This window comes from Mauremys reevesii, linkage group 4 (genome assembly GCF_016161935.1).
Source record: "Mauremys reevesii isolate NIE-2019 linkage group 4, ASM1616193v1, whole genome shotgun sequence".
NCBI classification, from domain to species: domain Eukaryota; kingdom Metazoa; phylum Chordata; order Testudines; family Geoemydidae; genus Mauremys; species Mauremys reevesii.
The window spans coordinates 128,464,839-128,485,013 of NC_052626.1; the positions used below are offsets into that span (position 1 = coordinate 128,464,839).

Here is a 20,175-nt window from a genome sequence, read left to right on the forward strand (position 1 = left end):
CACTCAAAGAAGCCCTTCCACTTGTCCCACACAGCAAACCAGGCAGCTTCCACAGAAATGACTCTGCCCACTCCCGCCTTCTCTCTTTGCTCCTTGGTACAGTTTATAGCTAAGTGTTGGGATCCGGGACGAGAGGTGGCAAAAATAACTGGCTTACTGTGTGGTGCTGTTTTTATTTTGTGTGTCTTAAGCACAAAGAGTAAGATATTAAAAGTTGGGGTTTTTTTATCATTTGTAAGATCTAGAAATTTGCCGTGTTTGCGAAGCTCTCGTTAAAACCCCTTGCTTCTTTGAGTAAAACCTGACGAGCTGCTTGGGTTCCATTCTCCTGGAATGCAGCCCAGCTTTCTAGGCCTAAATATGGTGTGTGTGTGTGTTCCTTCATTGCCATGGGAACTTAGGTATTGCTGTGAATGTGGAAAGAAACCGCACCATTTCAGCTATCTGGGCATCCAAATCTCATTTTGAGCTCAGCTTGTTGCAAGCAACGTGCTGGGAAATGCCTGCTTTTAAAGCCAGACACATAGAGGGGGCATTTTCCAAAGTGAGGCTTTCCCATTTGCAAACACAATTTGTATTCACAAAGCTTGGGCCTGCAAATTCAGTTCCAGTGCAAATCTGCTTCCACTTATATGACTGCAGGTGCAAATCAGGTCATTGGAGTTACAGGCCCTTGCAATTAGAGCAGGTCGTAAAAATGTCGACAAAGCCTTTCTGCAGTTGAAAAAAATGCCATTTCATCCAAATAGAAATGGTTCGTCAAAACATGTGTGCTTTGACTGAAGAGAGACAGCCCCTCCAGAATAGCCAGTTCACCAGTGCTTAGAGCACTCACCTGGACGGTAGGAGTCCTAATCAGAGGCGGCTCCAGGCCCCAGCACACCTGCGGGAGGTCCACCCTCCGCGGGACCAGTGGACCCTCTGCAGGCACGTCTGTGGGAGGTCCACTGGAGCCGCGGGACCGGCGACCGGCAGAGCGCCGCCGTGCTTGGTGCGGCGAAATGTCTAGAGCTGCCCCTGGCCCTAATTCAGAGCAGGGAGCTGAACCTAAGTACCCCACGTCCCCAGGTGAGGGCCCTAACTACTAGGTCATTGGTTATTCTGGGATGGTAATGCTCCACTTCCGTTTTCTCACTAACATTTTTCGAAAGCTCTCATTTTTGTTCCGCATCGGAATGAAACAAATGTCAAAACCTTGAAATTTTTCACAATCTGAAATAGTTGTTTTCTGGCCAGCCCTCCCTGTAATTAGCTTGTCAGTGGAAAACAAATAAAACAAATGCAAGTGACACTTTTAAATGGAGATTGGATGGGGCCCTAGGGAACTGGTGATGGGTAGGGCCCTTAGCATATCAAAGAGAAGGTTAAGAAGCGACTTGATCAGTGTATAATTACCTCCCCAGGGGGAAGGTATCTGATTCCAGAGGGCTCTTTAATCTGTCAGACAAAAGCATAACAAGATGCAATGAGTGGAAGTTGAAGTCAGTCAAGTTCAAACTGGAATGAAGACCCACATTTTTAGTAGGGAGGGTAATTAACCATTGGAATCATTTCCAAGAGATGTAGTAAATTCACCATCACTTGGACTCTTTACGTCAAGCTATGCTCACATCAACCACAAGTGCAGGAATCGGCGGGCCTCTGTTACGCAGGAAGTCAGACTAGACCATCTGCTGGGCCCTTCTGACCTTAGAACCTATGAAACAGACACTTGCCATGGGAAAGCCCAATGCTCCTATCCCAGCCCTTAACAACTCTGGGGAAGAGCAGCCCAGGAAGCTAAGGATATGGAAAGCATCCCAGCCTGTGTGATGGAGGAGAATGAAATTAACCAGTCTAACCAGAAATTAACCAGATGCAGATATTCAGAACTGCATGCAAACAACCGCACCTGCACAATTTGCACACCCACATTGATCACAATTCTATCTTTAAATGCAGTAGCTAAGCCTGCAAGTTCCCACTTAGAGGTCTAGCTTAGTGGCTCTCAACCTTTCCAGCCAACTGTCCCTCTTTCAGGAGTCTGATTTGTCTTGCGTACCCAAGTTTCAGCTCACTTAAAAACGACGTGCTTACGGAATCAGACGTAAAAATGTGTGCAAAAGTGTCACAGCACACCAGTACTGAAAAATTGCTGACTCTCTCATTTTTACTGTATAATTATAAAATAAATCAATTAGAATATCAATATTGTACTTACATTGCAGTGTACCCGAAGCCTAAGCCCCGCCACCCAGGGCTGAAGCATGTAACTTACTTAGCAGGGCCCTCTGTGGCATGGGCCCCCAGGTAATTGTCCTGTTTGCTACCCCCTAATGCTGGCCATGCGCTTACAACTCCCCCTTAAACCTGTCCTGTGATCCCCCGGAGGGGTCGTGACTGAACTAGACAAATATCTAGGTGAGTTGCTTATCCCTTGGAAGACCCCTGCATACCCCAGGGGTTCCCTGTGACCCTGTTTGAGAACCACTGGTCTAGCTGATCATTCGTACGTGCAATTGCCGCAGCTGTGCACGGACTTACAGCAATCCCACATGGGGACAGGATTTGCACAGACAAATAATATCCTTGTATTTTTCTGAGCATGCAGTAAAGAAAATGAGAAGCTGGTGAAACTCATGGTAGCACAGCATGTGTTGCAACCCCTACTCCTAGGGGAATTCTGTGCCACTGCGCAATGCAGAAATTTGCAGAAATTAACATCGTGTGCACAGAATTTCTCTCCCCCACCCAACAGAAATGGGATGCAGTGCTGCTAACTGCCACTAGGGGCCACTGGACCCAGCAGAGCCCAGCTCGCACATAGAAGACACTGCTGGGGGGAGAGAATATGGGTATCTGGGCTAGGGGAGACCCACGGCTGGCCTCTGGAGGGGAGAGGTTTCAGGTGTATTGGCTAGCGGGGGGGGCCTGTGGCTGGGCTCTGAGGGGGAGAGGTTGTGGGTGTCTGGCCCCCTGGCTGGGCTCTGGAGGGGCAGGGGGAAGGAGGCAGAGAAACAGGAACTGGGTTGTCATAGGGGTTTTCTTTAACTCTCTACTCCTGGGGGAATTTTTGTGTGTCTGTATTGTTACAGACATACTTGCTGACAGGTATTTTGAAATAAATTACCAAAATAATTGAAATTGGCATGATTCTGTAGTGTTATTTTGACAAATGAAATCTGCAGAATTTTAAATTATGAGGCACAGAATTTTAATTTTCTTGGCACAGAATGTCCCCAGGAGTAAACCCCTCTGCTGGCGGATCCACTAAAGCATAACAACCGTTTAATGCTATCAACTAAAGGAGTGGCTTGTTTAGCTCAAGGGAGATTTGTTCTTTGGACAGAAAGGTATGGGTCAAATCCCACTGACAACCCACCCTGAGTGTTACTGTCCAAGTGAACTGAAAATATTAAATCAGCAGCATGAATAGTGAGACGCATATAGGATGTTTTCAAACCCTTTCCAGTTTAACAGTCTCAGGTACTATTAATAACATTGCTCAGGACTTGACTCTGAATATATGATTTTTCTCGTCAGTGTCCCTTTAAATCTCTTTCATTCCCATGAAGTTTCTCAGCACAGTGGAAGCATATTTTCCATGTGTCATATCTCTTTCCAGAGACTCACCCTCTCTCTTTAAACACCCTGAGTGGAGCCAACCTCCACCCTTCATTTCAGGATTCGCTTTTAGTTGGAGATGTATTTTTTCTCCCCAGTGTCTCTTGTTTATTCAGTTTTGCAGTTGATAACAACATTAAATTGATTTATCAAAGTTTGCTTTTCAAGGGGGGAATTTTAAGTCAGCACTTGGCAGTAAAGGGTGCTTCTCCATGGTCAAAAATGCTTAATATAATACCCTGATTTTTTAACATTAGTGATTCCAAAAAATAAACGCACAATAGTTACCCCACATTTTGTCATCTGTTTGAAGAGGGTATCTGGCCATATGCCCCCCCCCACTGGAATTACACTGACATTTTGGAAGTCAACTTCATTTTTCTCATTCACATCCTACATCTTATTAATGTTTGTATTATGATAGCACCCAATCAAGGCCTAAGAGAGACTGGGGCCCTGCTGTGCTAGGTGCGGTACATACACACAGCAAGCGACAGTCTCTGTCCCCAAGAGTTTACAGTCTAAATGAGCAGAACAGAGGGAGGGTAGGAGGAAGGAAAGATTATTATGGCCATTTTTACAGGTGGAGAAACTGAGGCACAGAAAGAGTGACTTGTCAGTCAGAGAGCTGAGAATGGAAGCCAGATCGCCTGAATCCCAATCCAATGCACAACCACAAGACCATATCTAGGGCGGGGAAATTAAAGTTTTTTTCAGTTTTTTCCCCATTTTTCAAAATTTCTAAAAAAAAAATAAAAGAAAAGAAAAAAACATTTACCAGCTGGCCAAAAAATTGAATATTTCACTAAAAATTGTCTCAATTTTTCCAGACACCTCTCCCCCCCATTTTAAAATTCAGTTTTTTTGATAAGTTCTAATTTTTACCCTCATTGCCACCTGCCCCTACAACCCTAAATCCCCAGCCTCTGTTCCCATTGCCATCTATTCAGAGCTCTTCCTCCACGAGTGAAGTTTTTTAAAAATTAAAAAAAAAAAAAAAAGGCAGCAAAGCAAGCTGATCAGAAAATCTACACAGAAATGAAATATCAATGAAAATGAAAACTTCATTCACATTTTTGCAAAAACTCCCCTTCCTGCTTTCTGACCAGTTCTAATAGCACAGAATGTACTACCACAAAAAGGAATTTAAATAACCCAATTCATTTAGGGATAGCCGTGTTTGGATCAAGAACAACCGCTCCCCCAAATGTTCAAGAGACTCCAAACCTGTCCACTTTAATATTCATGATTGAGAAATAAGAGATGTAACTGCTCTTTGTCTCTCTTTTGTGCCTGGTCCATATGCGAGGGTAAGAGTCTACTATAGCTGCTGGCTAATGGAGTGAATTAGTTCAAGTGGGATAGATTCATGCTTTTGAGCACTGGAAGTAAGGAGTTCAGACTCTGTTGATGACCCATGCAGTTGATAACAGAGTGTGCTGAAACCAACTGTTTGGAATCAGAATGAATTTTCGTTTTCCAGCAGTCAGCTGGCTCTGCTCTCACCTCACCAAATCAAGAGGGACACATTAGTATTTTCTGTGAGAGCATCCCCACCTTGAACTTGCCTAGGTAGCTAAAAATACCCCAGTGCCTCTGTCCCATCACCAGCCTCGTCTCTGCTGCAAGCAGAGAGATGACGCAGTGAGGTTGACGTCCGCATCCCCGGCATCTGCACTGAGCATCGCAAAAACACCACCCCACTCCACACACACACACACACACACACACACACACACACACACACACACACACACACACACACACACACACACACACACACACACACACACACACACACACACCAGCTGTTGCTATATATTTCCACCACCATCCCAGCTCCTGTAATAGCTCTGACTCTTTAAACTGCACAAGCTGGATTTTATTGGCTCTCAATGTTGTGTTTGAAAGCCAGTTCGGAGATTGGAAACGGGCTCCGAGAGTTATGACAGCGTCAGCTGACAAACACGATGCGGGTGCCTGAGGTTTGCAAAGATGAATGGACTCGGGCAACTTCTTAATAACATCTATGCAAATACAGCCTCGTCTCTGTTAAATCACCCGTCCTTTCCCCAAGGCCTGTCGCTGATATAGAACACGGCCCTGAATATGTGAGAGGGGAAGGAAGGAGACCCTGGCAGCAAAGGAAGAGGGGAAAATAGACAGAGGTGGGACCCTACCAATGGAGAGGAACTAGATAAGGGGTTAAGCCATGAAGGATGAGAGAGGGGAGAGCCCTACACGCATATCCAAGGTTAAAGCCTGATTTGCAGAGATGCTGCAGAGCCCGTTTGACTTCAATGGGGCTTGCTGGTTTTAGTGCCTCTGCAAAATCAGGATCTGGTTGGCGGGGCACTGAGATTTCTTCTTTCCCTTTGGGCAAGAAGGGACCAGCCTGGCAGCTTTTGGGGGCAGGGAGAGGAAGAGATGGAAGGAAGCATTTTCCCCCTTAGCGTGTAAGCGAGTGCTTGGCTCTGGGAGTCAACCATTCAGGATGCTTCATGCTATCATCATCAGGGCGTTGATTCACTCCTTTGGCATCACAGCTGTGTGATGCTTTATGCACAATGCAGACCCCAAGAGTTTACAGGCAGGATCATGTGCGGAAAGGAAACCCCTTACTATGGTTCATAGGCAGTATGGCCAGGCCTAGGAGACCTGGGTTCTGTTCCCATCTCTGCCATTGACCTGTGGCCCTGGCCTCAGACAGCAACAAATCAATAGTATAGTCACCTCGATGGTCAGAGAAAATGTCTGATGAATCTGCACAGTGGTGGATCCACCTGCCCCAGTTCCTCCCCCACAACAGCATTCAAGGCTGTGCTCTGTGCAGCGGACTTCCAGTTCCTGCCCTCCACATGCAGCAGGACCCCATGAGTTCTGCTTCACATGGGCCCTCTGTACCTGTGGAGGATTTGCCCCTTAAGTTATGATGACTGGCAGACCCCGGGGTGCTGTAGAAGATGGGCAGGCAGTTATGACTGGTGCTTCCCCTCCAGAGCTGGCCATTACATTTCCACCTGCTGGCATCACCCTCTTTTTTCAATCCCCTTTGGTTCTGCAAAGTTATGAAGACTAACCAAAGACCCAGACGTGCCTATCGAATGGCCCACCTTGAACTGTGGTCATGGTCACAGCTGGTTGAGATTGCCTTGCTCTCTGCACTCAAAGCCAAGCAGAAGGAGCAGGACCAGGAATGAACTGCAGCTGGCGGGAAGCAGTAAAGCAATAAATACATCAGCACACACACACACAAAGGGCGAAAGCAAAAACAAAAGGAGAACCACAGGCAGGGGGATGGAGAAATGCATCTAAACAGCTTTGGTGGCCCCAGTTGGGAGCTGAGGGGGGTAACGGAATGGCTGCATGCCTGACACACATGTTAAGTGCAGCGTTCAGCTGGATTGTTAGTGAAGCTAATGGCTATGAATACACCTGCCTGCTAGTTTTAGGCCTGCTCCACGCAGGGCATTTAAGAACAAGAACGGCCGTACTGGGTCAGACCAAAGGTCCATCTAGCCCAGTATCTGTGTACCGACAGTGGACAATGCCAGGTGCCTCAGAGGGAGTGAACCTAACAGGCAACGATCAAGTGATCTCTCTCCTGCCATCCATCTCCATCCTCTGACAAACAGAGGCTAGGGACACCATTCTTACCCATCCTGGCTAATAGCCATTTATGGACTTAACCACCATGAATTTATCCAGTTCTCTTTTAAACACTGTTATAGTCCTAGCCTTCACAACCTCCTCAGGTAAGGAGTTCCACAAGTTGACTGTGCGCTGCGTGAAGAAGAACTTCCTTTTATTTGTTTTAAACCTGCTGCCTATTAATTTCATTTGGTGACCCCTAGTTCTTGTGTTATGGGAATAAGTAAATAACTTTTCCTTATCCACTTTCTCAATATCACTCATGATTTTATATACCTCTATCATATCCCCCCTTAGTCTCCTCTTTTCAAGGCGGAAGAGTCCTAGCCTCTTTAATCTTTCCTCATATGGGACCCTCTCCAAACCCCTAATCATTTTAGTTGCCCTTTTCTGAACCTTTTCTAGTGCTAGAATATCTTTTTTGAGGTGAGGAGACCACATCTGAATGCAGTATTCAAGATGTGGGCGTACCATGGATTTATATAAGGGCAATAATATATTCTCAGTCTTATTCTCTATCCCCTTTTTAATGATTCCTAACATCCTGTTTGCTTTTTTGACCGCCTCTGCACACTGCGTGGACATCTTCAGAGAACTATCCACGACGACTCCTAGATCTTTTTCCTGACTCGTTGTAGCTAAATTAGCCCTCATCATATTGTATGTATAGTTGGGGTTATTTTTTCCAATGTGCGTTACTTTACATTTATCCACATTATATTTCATTTGCCATTTTGTTGCCCAATCACTTAGTTTTGTGAGATCTTTTTGAAGTTCTTCACAATCTGCTTTGGTCTTAACTATCTTGTGTAGTTTAGTATCATCTGCAAACTTTGCCACCTCACTGTTTACCCCTTTCTCCAGATCATTTATGAATAAATTGAATAGGATTGGTCCTAGGACTGACCCTTGGGGAACACCACTAGTTACCCCTCTCCATTCTGAGAATTTACCATTAATTCCTACCCTTTGTTCCCTGTCTTTTAACCAGTTCTCAATCCATGAAAGGACCTTCCCTTTTATCCCATGACAGCTTAATTTATGCAAGAGCCTTTGGTGAGGGCCTTGTCAAAGGCTTTCTGGAAATCTAACTACACTATGTCCACTGGATCCCCCTTGTCCACATGTTTGTTGACCCCTTCAAAGAACTCTAATAGATTAGTAAGACACGTTTTCCCTTTACAGAAACCATGTTGACTATTGCTCAACAGTTTATGTTTTTCTATGTGTCTGACAATTTTATTCTTAACTATTGTTTCGACTAATTTGCCCAGTACCGACGTTAGACTTACCGGTCTGTAATTGCTGGGATCACCTCTAGAGCCCTTTTTAAATATTGGCGTTACATTAGCTAACTTCCAGTCATTGGGTACCGAAGCCAATTTAAAGGACAGGTTACAAACCTTAGTTAATAGTTCCGCAACTTCACATTTGAGTTCTTTCAGAACTCTTGGGTGAATGCCATCTGGTCCCGGTGACTTGTTAATGTTGAGTTTATCAATTAATTCCAAAACCTTTTCTAGTGACACTTCAATCTGTGACAGTTCTTCAGATTTGTCACCTACAAAAGCCAGCTCAGATTTGGGAATCTCCCTAACATCCTCAGTCGTGAAGACTGAAGCAAAGAATCCATTTAGTTTCTCCGCAATGACTTTATCGTCTTTAAGCGCTCCTTTTGTATTTCGATCGTCAAGGGACCCCACTGGTTGATTAGCAGGCTTCCTGCTTCTGATGTACTTTAAAAACATTTTGTTATTACCTTTGGACTTTTTGCCTCAAACACAGCCCTCGTTTGTTGCAGCTGCATCAAGAGACCCCGCCAGTGTTATTTGCTCACCTCGGTTTCACGCAGTGGTTAGCTGCAGCTTTGCATAGGGCAGCTGTTGCCATATACCCAAGACCTTGCACTGGTGCAGCTATGCTGATGGCTGTAATCGGAGCTAATCCCTAGTCTAGACATGATCTTAGGGCTCCACCTTTACTGTAGGGCTTAGCTGCTTTTTGGGTTCTGTTTTTAAATACTGGAAACAGGGTATTTGCAAATGTTTATGGGGTGCTGTAGTCAGGGAGTCAGCACAAAGTATGTGCACCATTTGAGTCCTTAAAATAGGGTTTCAATGGTGCCTCCGCTTTGCGCAACTCTGCCGAATTTCAGCCAAATCCAAGTGGCCAAATCAGCCAAGTGGCAACCCCTAGGCAGTCGGCATCAGACAGAACAGCACAGAAGTCCATTGTGATTCTCACCTGCTGATTCTACATCTTTCTTCGAGTGCAACATGTTTTTGTGGGGATTACCGGTCCACAAGTCCATAGCTGGCACGGCAAAACGGGTTGAACTGGGGATTAAGTCTGGTTAAAACATCGCAAAGCTTTTGTATCCCCCCTTCGACTCGTCGATCTTTGATCAGAGTGCAGTCATTTGCTTTCTGCACTAGTGGCACCGATGGGGATAAAAGCTTGACAGACACAAGGCTAGCTGGGAGGACTTGTATGGGGTGTGTGTGAGGGTGTTTTTCATGGAACACCCCAAGAGAGGGATGTTTCCAGTAAATGTTGATTTCTTGGCAATAGAACTATGGTCCATATGAGTGGGTAAGAGTACAATAGAATTACGTACAAGGGAGACAACCTGCTCTGGTGTCACCTGTGCTACTCAAACCCTGCAAAGGGGACAGACTCTGGCTGTCTGATAGCAGAGAGTTTCCCAGCACAGGGGAACTCCCCTGGTGTCAAAACTAGCTCCTGTGGCAGCTGCCCTCGTTCTAACCTGGCACAGGGGGTGTGACGGGGAGAAAAGGGACACATCGGGGAAAGGGGAAGGCATGTGTCAGAGCACTACTCCACCTCTGCTGCTCTTCCACTGGAGCAGGGTTCCTTACAGTCCTCCCAATCAATGGAGCAGCCCCATGGCTTCTCTAACCCAGACCAGCCCACAGGCACAGACCAAACTCCATTGTGCTAAGCACTGCACATGCACACAGCAAGAGATGTTCTCGGTCTAGATTGACAAGACAGCCAAAGGGTGAAGGGGAAACTGAGGCCCAGGCAGGGGAAATGACAGAGCTAGGAATAAACCCCAGGTCTCCTGAGCGCTGTTCCGCTGTCCCAGCCACTAGACCCAACTGCAAAAATGGAACACGCCACATTGCAATGCACCGATTCAAGCAACAACAAACCTCTGGGGCAGCACCCAGGGAAATCATACAGCAGAAGGTGGACCTGCTACTAGCTAATGCACTGGATTTTAGTGCCTAATTTAATCGGAGAGAGGGACGGGGGGAATAAATATCACCGTGCTAAACAAAAGCAGATGGGAGTCGGGAGTAATACAATATTCCAAACTAGATTATGGAATTGCAAGAAGAGAAAGGCTGAGATTTAGCTTTTCATTTGGCCCTGCTTGTAACAGCGCCTGCAAAAACACACACTTCCTGCGGTATGCTGGGTTTTTGGACAAGGCAGCCTGCCATCCTGCTGTGAAAATGAATATGCTTTCTGTGTATGATTAGAGTCAAGCACTCCCGCTCCCCTTGTTTCTGAGAGCTTAGGAGGCCCTTTTAAAGGAACACCTGTTAGCTGGATCTGTTTAATGGCTCGTTTCAGGAATACACAAGGTTTTCCTGTGTTTAACAGCTTTCCAAGGGGTTGGGGGTGGGTTACTCTGTATGGGGCTTTTGTATCTGGTCTGACAACTGCCAGGTCTTTTGTTGGCAACATGGGAAGATTCTAGGGTTGTCTTTATTCTGATTGAATTTGCTGTGAAGGTTCATTTCATGCAAACTGAAATGCTACTTTGAAGCATTTTTTATCTGATTTGCTAAGAGTTTAGGAACAATTAACCACGTTTCTTAAGTAAGAGGGGCATAGAGGAGTCAATTCACCTACCACTGAATCACAGCCACCTCTTGGGTGGAACAGGGCAGCTGTTTAATGGCATACAGCAACATTACATAACAGCTTGGAACAGGAAGCTAAGAAGGCAGTATCCCGCTGAGACTGAAGCTCAAAGAATGTATTAGAATTTGGCTGGGATATCAGAGAACATCCCTCCTCAGACAAAAGGGCCAGGGGATCTTTAACAGTCAACATTCAAGGCTGTGATTTTGTGTCTCATCCAGTAAGAGCACCTACATCAACCCATTGCCCTTAACACCATTCGGGTTCTGTAATGACTCAAGACAATTGCCCAAACCACTTCCTGCAGTAAGTTAGATAGTTCTTGGAGATCTCATCCACCTACTGATCTACATCGACTCTGCTTAGCCTGTGTAACAGAACCAGACCACAATGTCATATGGTGGTGAGCAATACCAGGCCACATTCAGTGGAATGACACTACAGATGTACATGGCTTGATATCTCCAGCTACAGGAGGCATCAGACACATCCACCAACTTCTGAAACAGACACAGGAGGAGAGAAATAATGTCTGTACCTTTAGAGTTCTATTGAAAACCACTGAACGGGAGACCTTTTGGGATGGACACAGTGGAAAAACAATACCTTTGTTGCTTTAAAACAAGAGACCGTCTTCGCAAAGCAACACTTACTCTTTTAAGAGACATGTTTCAGTGACTCCCAAATGTACCGCTGCAAATGTACAATAAAATCTAATGCACAGAGAGGGATGAGTTTTGGGGGACCATGTTTTAGCAGGTATGAAGCCCATGCCTCTGATTATGCATCCTCTTTTGAATTGAGGTCCAAGCCCCTGCACCTTTAGCCCTCCCCCTCCTCACCATGTCATCTGCAAGCCAACGAGGCAGAGGTGTAAATACACTGATCAGCGCCTGCAGCTTCATTTTGTAAGCTCATGTTTTACAGACGGCTGCGCAAAGGGGAACCAGACCCCGCCTGGCTGATAATTTAGGCCACAGCTATCGAAGTGCTTGAAGGAAAGATGAAGTTAATATCTTCAGTGTCTGCAGCTTCTATTTCTGCTGCACCATTTGTTAATGTCTCATTAATTGGACACATTTCAACATCTCCTGCCTAATAAAAAGCGTCACATTTTGTATCCTTAGGGTGACAGACTCATTCAGCATAGCAGGCTTCTCGCTGAAAGAACGCAGCAGAGTGGAGATACCAGTGCCTATATACTTACATTGCATTGTGACCTCTTTTGTGCTCCAAGTCCCTTTGATCTGCTGCACAGATCTTCTCATGTTGCTCTTACAATGCTGTAGATCCCATGCTGTCTGGTTTATCCTCTGTTGTTCAGCTCCAAAAATCTCCACCAGGAATGTTCTCTCCTTCCATTTAAAAAAAAATCAAAACCAACATTCCCTGATCAGTAACTGCAGGAAAGACAAAAATCTTACATGTTTGTTAACCTTAGTGCTTCAAAGATTCAGCTTTCCTTCACCCCCTTGGGCGCCCAAAGCACTCAAGAAAACGCTCCTGTTCCAGAAGATGTACCCTTGATGAGATGTGTTAATAATGTGCCACTTGAGATCAGAAATTTAAAAAAAACAAAACAGATTGGGGCCCAATTCTCCTCTGCCTGGTGTCTTGTGGGGTTATTTTATACTCCTACAATGTGGGTGTATGCATGCTGACAGAAGGGAATCCTGCCCCCACGGTTCCTTCATTCCTGTCAATGTTTGCTTAAAGTTGCTCAGTTGTACCTGACTAAATGTGAAAGGGTGCGGCTCAACATGTGTGAATCTGTGTGCGTGTGCATGCACCAAGATGTGCCCACGAATGTGCGTGCAAAGCACAGTAAGCGCATGCACGGATGTGCGTGTGGTGTGCAATGCACACATGTCAATGGGTCTCTCTGGATATGTGAGAGACTGAGCGCACACATGGTGAGCAATGTGTGGGCAACGAATGTGTGTGAATGCATGCATGACCGGACAGGTCTGATTGTGCATGTGGGTGCAATGCATGCGTGTGTGTGCCCGGCTGCATGCGTGAGACTATACATGCGTGAGAGCATACGTGTCTGTGTTGCATTCAGCATTTAACTGTCCAAACCACACAGAGTCAAAGGGAAAGGGTGAGAGCAGTGACAACTGCAGTCAAAAAAAGATCCTTTTAGCAGCAGCACCAACAGGCTAATATGGTCTAAACTGCCATTTCCACCATCACCACAGAGAACGCTACAGCTAGCCGGGAGCTCGTCACAGCCTCGCCCAGCGTAACATACTGTCACTTGAAAGAGACAATGAGCTGCAGCAAGGCCACATTAGCGAGACAAGGCCTTGGCTGTGTTGGGCTCCTGACACACATCACTGCGCTCTCTCCAAGAGATGGGCTTGGCACCACAACAGAGAACAATCCTAATGCCCAACCCCTCTTCCCAATATCAACAAGAGACCTCTACCAGGGTTGGGGACAGAATCAATCCTCCACCCCAAACCACACTGGCTGATCTGTGAGTGGGTGGTTGCCTACAGGTATGGATCATCTGACTGTGCCCTTCCCCACACCAACTTTGGCTTTAATACTCACTGAATTGCCTGGGCCTGCCCATGCACAGCCCATGTAACCCAACTGGTTCCAGTGCCCCCTGGACCTCTGATGGCAAGACAGGATGGCCCAGGAGGGATTGTGGGAAGACACTGGAGGACTGGCACTGTGTTGCAGTACTAGCCTGCATACACACCATAGAGGAGTTGGGTTAGTTGGGACGACCAGCCTGTTGGCTGCTGCACTGGGGACCGAGGCCCAGCAGAGCTAAAAGGATGAGCTGCTGCTGCTTGAGCTCAAGAGCCCAGCCCCCAAAGCTGGGGGCGGTACCACCACCTGTCCCCTGTGGATGGGCGCAGAGGGGGACCTGTAACACACACTCACCAGTGGGTTACATTAGCCACTCACGGAGGCTTTCACCTATACCCCCGGCCATGCCAGCCAAGTCACGCCACTAGCCCTACTGCACGTGAGGAAGGGGGTTTTGTGTGCGACAGGGGACAACGGAGCAGGAACAACTGAGCTAAGACACGAGTTAACGCTGCAATGATGACAAGCCCCCAGTGGTGGGGATGGGAGGGGACCAGGATTTGAGTCTGAGGGATCATCCTCTTTGGACAAGCCCTTTGGCCAGCAGGTAGGGCATGTGTGCAGGATGCCCAGAAAGTGGGGCATGGTGGGGTGTGGTAGGGAGGTGGGGACGACTCATGCACAAGTAGTAGGATTTTAACTGCGGTCTGAAAAGGGAGAGAAAAGAAGGGCTGAGAATGGGATCTTTATATGGCTTGTCACAAGCCATTGCGGCTGCTGCATTGTCAACAGGCTGGGAAACAGAGGGAATTTTCCAGCTGTCCTGACAAACAAGGCATTGCAGCAAGTCAGTCCAGGAACACCCCAGAAATAGGGCTCAGCCGCTTGGCGTCAGACAGCTGGTGACTTTTGCAATACTTTGTTGCAAGTGATAACAGAAGCTCTCATTATCTCAGTTCTAATATGAAGTCTTGGTGAAAAACCGGACGCCCCAGGTGGCTGGCAGGGCCCCGGCCTCTTATCAGGTTTTAATTTCCAGGCACAAGTCGATGCCTGATGTGCCATTTCCTGGAGGGGGTGAGGGAGGGCTTGCGGTGGGGATCTCAGGTGCAGGGCTGGAGGAGACTTTCAAATGGGACACCCAAGGGCCTTAAAATCTCATCTGTCGTGCAGAGACAGGGGCTTTATATGTTGTTCCCCCAGTAGAGCCAGTAGAATTGCACATTCCTAAACTGTCCCTCCCAGAGCGGAGCCCCTCCTGTCTCCTTACCTCCCACTGACTTCAACCAGAGTTGAAGCTGCTCCATGTCCTCTCCCGCAGGGCCCTCTGTTCTTCCCCAGCATCTGCTGAAAGGGGCAGCTGCTGTCTTCCTACAAACCATCTTGGCTTAAATCCTTTCCTTGCTTGGGGCAGCTCCTGTCCTCCACTACAACGGGGCTAGATTTTCCAAAGAGCAAAGCCCCCACAACTGGAGCCAGCTCTCCCAGAGAATTCAGCACCCAGCAGCTTCCACCGTGACAGTGATGTGCACCCTGGGTGTGTTGGGCTCTTCTGAAAAAAAATTGGCCACTTATTTAGGGGCCTGACTGAGAACTGAGCCCTTACAAAAACCTGGCCCCACCTGGGCCCTTTGGAAAATTCCAGCCAGCATTAGCGTCACAGGCTACAAGAGATTTTCATGTCGACAAGGTTAGGAGCCCCTGCCCAGCAGCACCCTTTAAATATCATGCACCCCCCACCCAGTCCTAGGGAGACCTCATGAGGAAATGAAAATACAGCAGCTACTTACCACCAGAGAAGAGAAAGGGGCAGCCTGCTGCAAAACAGCCCTATTAGGGCAATGGCTGCTTGGCTCTACCAAATTTAAAGGGCCAGCCTGAGATAGGCATGCTGGGAAAAAAGTTTCTATAAAAATTCAACTCTACATCGGGGAGAGTCAGCCAAAAAAAAAAAAGCTGCTTTTGTGATCTGTCTGTCCCATAGTTATGATGATCTGCGCTGCAATAGCACGTAGGAACCCCAACCATGGACCAGGCCCCCAATATCTGACTTCAGCTCTGATGGGCAGGATTGTGCCTAGTGCCCAGCCACGCCATAGGTGCTGTACAAAGACAGAACCAGGGGCGGCTCTAGCCATTTCGCCGCCCCAAGCACGGCGGCACGCAGCAGGGGGTGCTCTGCCGGTCGCTGGTCCCGCGGCTCCACTGAAGCCGCGGCATGCCGCCCCAAGCACGCACTTGGCGTGCTGGGGCCTGGAGCCGCCCCTGGACAGAACAAAAAGATAGTCCCTGCCCCAGCTAATAGCATCATTTCATTACCCTAAGCTGGTGCTCTGTAGGTGAGGGATCGCTAGCACTGGCTCATGGCTGGCCCAATGCAGCATCCCTCACACAGCTCTGCTCACCTTGGTGTTACAGCACCCCCAGCTACCCTGTCCTGAGTTCCTGGACAGCTTTGCCAATGTCCCTCAGCTCTGCCCTGCAGCTTCCCATGGTACTCCACTCCTGGGCTCCCCATGCACAGCTGCGTTTCTGCCCCTCACGCCTGACCCTGCTCATCTGCTCTGGAGCCTCCCAAGCCGCCACTGGCAAATCTCATGGGGGTTTATGTGATGTGCACGTGGAGGGACCAGGCAAGCTCCTTTTCACTTGAGCTCTCAGGAGGTAAAGGTTAATTCACAGCTCCCGCACCTTGGGAGTCAGTGGCAAAACTCCCACTGACTTCAGGTATGCAGGATCATGTTCTAACTCTGTGTCATTACATTTGGGGCCTCTAGGCATCATCAAAATCAGGGCCCCATTGTGCTAGGCACTGTACACACACACACAGAGAGAGAGAGAGAGAGAGAGAAAGGGACATTCCCTGCACTGAAGAGCTTGCAATCTAAATAGACAAGACAGCCAAAGAAAGGATTATTATCCCATTTTATAGATGGGGAAACTGAGGCACAGAGCAAGGAAGTGACTTGCACAAGGTCACAAAGGGAATCTGACAGAGCCAGAACCTAGATCTGCTGAGTCCTAATCCAGTGCCTTAACCACAAGGCCATACTTCCCTGCAGCCTACCCCCTCCTCCCTTATGGAGAGATTTCCCTACTGAAATGGTGTGCGCTCTACCAGAGTGGAATATGACGACTCCCTCATCTCTTTGGGCTGGAGAAGCTCCCAAGCCCTGTGCCATGGGCAGACAATACCTGACTCCAGCTTTGATGAGCAGGATTGTGCCTAGTGCCCAGCCATGCCAGAAATAGCTGGCAGAGGCCTGGAGGCCTGCAGGGCCCTTGCCCTGGCAGCATGATAAACTCGATCAAGTCGCTCACTCTCGCTCACCCTCTTTAGAAATAATGAGAAGGAAGGAGGAAGAAAGACAGATAAAGAAAGAGGCAGAGGAGAAATGGAGCAGGTGCACTGCCAAGGGGAAAACCTCCCTGGAATATAAATATCTGGAGGTGAAGAGGTCCACTGCACACGGGCCCCTGTACACACACTTGAAAGAAGCCTTTGGAGGAGCCTGCCGACTGTGCACATGAAACAGAAAAGGCTCCTTCTGTGGGAAGCTTTTCCTTCCTAAGAGCTGGGCGGAAGGCACCTCTTGGCTGTCAGCAGAGCTGCCCTCACCTGTCAGCATGTAATTAGGCCTTTTATTCTGTGATTTGAGGCCTCAAGGATGCCCATCAAAGCCCAAACCCTTGGCAGAGTGGCTTTGTGGCTAAGGGGGAGGACAAGAGGGGGTGAGTCCATGGCTGCCTACACATTTTTAAATAAAATTAGGTTTTGTTCTCCTTAAAGACTTTTGGATTCCACCTCCCAAACAACCAATCCCTGTTTATACAAACCCAGCAGCATGTAAGGTAGTAAGGTATAGCCGGGTTCCTACCAGGACAGCGGCAGCAGAATTTTATTGAAGGGATCTGCTCAGCTTGGCAGAGTGGACACCTTTAAACTCACAAGGCTGCAGGATGGTCCAGTGACTAGGGTGCTGGTCTTTGGTGTGGGAGACCCCTGGCTTCAAATTCCTGCTTTATCACCGACTTCCTGGGAGAGGTTGGGCAAGTCTTTTTGTATCCTGTGCGTAAAGTGGGGATAAAAGCACCTCCCTTCCTCACCAGGGCAACTGTATTAAAGATGGTAAGGTGCTATGTTAATACAGCACAGCTAATTACCTAGCATGGAGGTAGGCTTCCAGATTGAGTCTCGGCTGCAGTGCGAGTAGATCATACGTAGGCTTAAATCTTCAGAAGTGACCATAGGTGCCTGACATGGGACATCTCAAAAGGGGTCTGATTTTCAGCCAGAGCTGAGCAGCTGCCTCTGAAAAGCTGGTGCCTTTTAAGGTGTCACAAGTTAGGCACCAAAATTGCTAATCACTTGTGAAAATTCAGGCCAGCAACTGCAGCCACTGCCTAGAAGAGTCTTGCTTTGGCTAAGCCTGACTGGAGCATCTGTCTGCTTGTTGGCAGGTGCAAAACACCTGAAAAGCTGCACTGATTTAACCTGTTCATCAGAATATATGTGCCTTCTGCTGGGCCATATTGTACTACACCCAGACAACTCCTGGGCAACATGGTAACTCCAAACCACGCCTGGAGGTCCCTGGTTCCCAGCAGCAGAGACCTTGATCTCTTCAGTGAAAGCTCAAAGGTCTGTGTTTCAGTGGCCTTTATAGGGGCAGGAAAGGAAGCCGATGAACTTGGAGGGAATTCTAAGAGGGAGTGAATTTCCCTGCCTTCGTGAGTAGAAGGAAGAGCCGTAATGTAGTTTATCATCTTTAAAGATACACAGAGAGAGAGAGAATGAATTCTTCTTCATAACCAGTTCCCAGGCTACTTTTACTGTGCACCATAAATTAGAATCTCTTTTTAGTTTTGTTTGATAGCCTGTCCCTGGCTGATTCAGGTGATAAATGCTCTCTTTCTCCCCTAGGGTTTTAGGAACAATCTCTTTATAACTCTCCATCTATTGCCATCTGCCCGACCTCTCTCTTTACGACGTCTCTCTGCCCTTTGCCGTCCCCAGTGCCACATTGATGAGGGCTGAGAGAGCTGTAACCTACCCGCAGCGATGGCTAGGGAGTGGATAGTTGCAATCTTGAGGCTGTGGCTTAGAGACCAGCGGCCGGCCGTGACCGCAGTGGTGCCAGTCATCATAGCCCTATGCTGCTCTCATAGACTTAACCCAGCTGCTAGAGTGGCTTACACAATAGTAGTTCTATGGGGATAGCGCCAATACCCATCACCCATCTGCCACTCACAGCCCAGCTGCAGGGCTCTGAGCCATGACCCATCTTTGGTGGTGGCACAATCTCAGAGTTGGTCATAGCTGAGCTGTAGCAACGGGAGCCCAAGTACCCATAGCCTGCGGTCTATGAGGCTAGACTCTGTGCTCCAGCAGGGCAAGGCGCTGTAAAACCGCTATAACCAGGCTCCACGCCACCCCACCCATTTCCCCGTGGCAGCAAGCAGCGTGATGAAGGTGGCCCCAAGGCAGGTGCATGGTCAGAACGCTTCTGCACTCCAATAATCCCTTGCTGGCGTACCTGCCATCTGGGGGCATTGCTACAGCCGTGTAATTAGAGCAGCCCTGAGGTTGGCTTCTATCTCTGATTCTGCCACTGAGCTGCATGTGACCTTGGCCCTGTCACTTCTCCTCCCAACCTTTCTCAGGTCTTGTCTAGTTAGATTGTAAGCTCTTCAAAGCAGTGCCGCTCTCTCTCCCTCTGTGCCCAGCCTTGAGAGACCAAGCCCAAGCCCTGGCCACAATGTCAAATCAACGTCCACACAGGGATTTTCAGCGTGCTAGTGCCAGCCCATGGCCCCAGTCTAGGAGGCTCACTTCTAGCTGCAGTGTAGACACCTCCTACCCTCCAGTAAACTCAGTAAAGCTCCTGCCTCTGGCATACTAACAAACTTGTCAAAGGTTTTAAACAATAAATCCAGAGTCTTTGGGGATCTTGTTTTCTTTGTCAAACGGAATTTCATTGCTGGGGACCAAGGTTGTCAGTTGCTATGATGGTGGCAAACCAGTGATGAGATTCTTTCAACACCAACTTCCCAAGGGATTTTTAAAAGCAGGTCAGCAACTATCTCCATCTCTGGAAAATGTCACAGCTCTGCTAGTTGCCTTCACAATTCCCCCCAGGCTGAGGGTGAGGAATGAAAATTTGAGGCTGTCTGTATTATTTTATCCATGGCACCTCCCCAAGGTCCTTGTAGAGGCTTTTAAGAGCGGGAGGTTATCACACTAATGATGCTGTTTGGAATCAACTGGGAACCGCCAGTTGCATCCGTGCCAATAACTAATCTGTGGGTAAGGAATAAGAGGGAAGGGTGGTGGGTAGTGAACAAGAAGAGGAACGAATGACGAGCTGCCAAGGACCCCCTGAGGTGAATGCGTGCAGAGCCTCCCCATTCAATGAGTGTACTATACTAAGCTCTTCTCAGACATGAGAAGGGATCATCCTCCATCCTGGTATTGCA

The 20,175-nt window shown here is 47.8% G+C and overlaps 1 long non-coding RNA gene across 2 annotated transcripts in view; it reads right to left on the bottom strand.

The window, feature by feature from the left end:
* Nucleotides 1-20,175, bottom strand: part of LOC120402959 — a 222,326-nt gene that overhangs the window by 16,232 nt on the left and 185,919 nt on the right. For both annotated transcript variants that reach the window (XR_005597385.1, XR_005597386.1), the window contains exon 2: nucleotides 12,359-12,506. This is a non-coding gene — a long non-coding RNA (uncharacterized LOC120402959). The remainder of the gene's footprint in view (nucleotides 1-12,358; nucleotides 12,507-20,175) is intronic.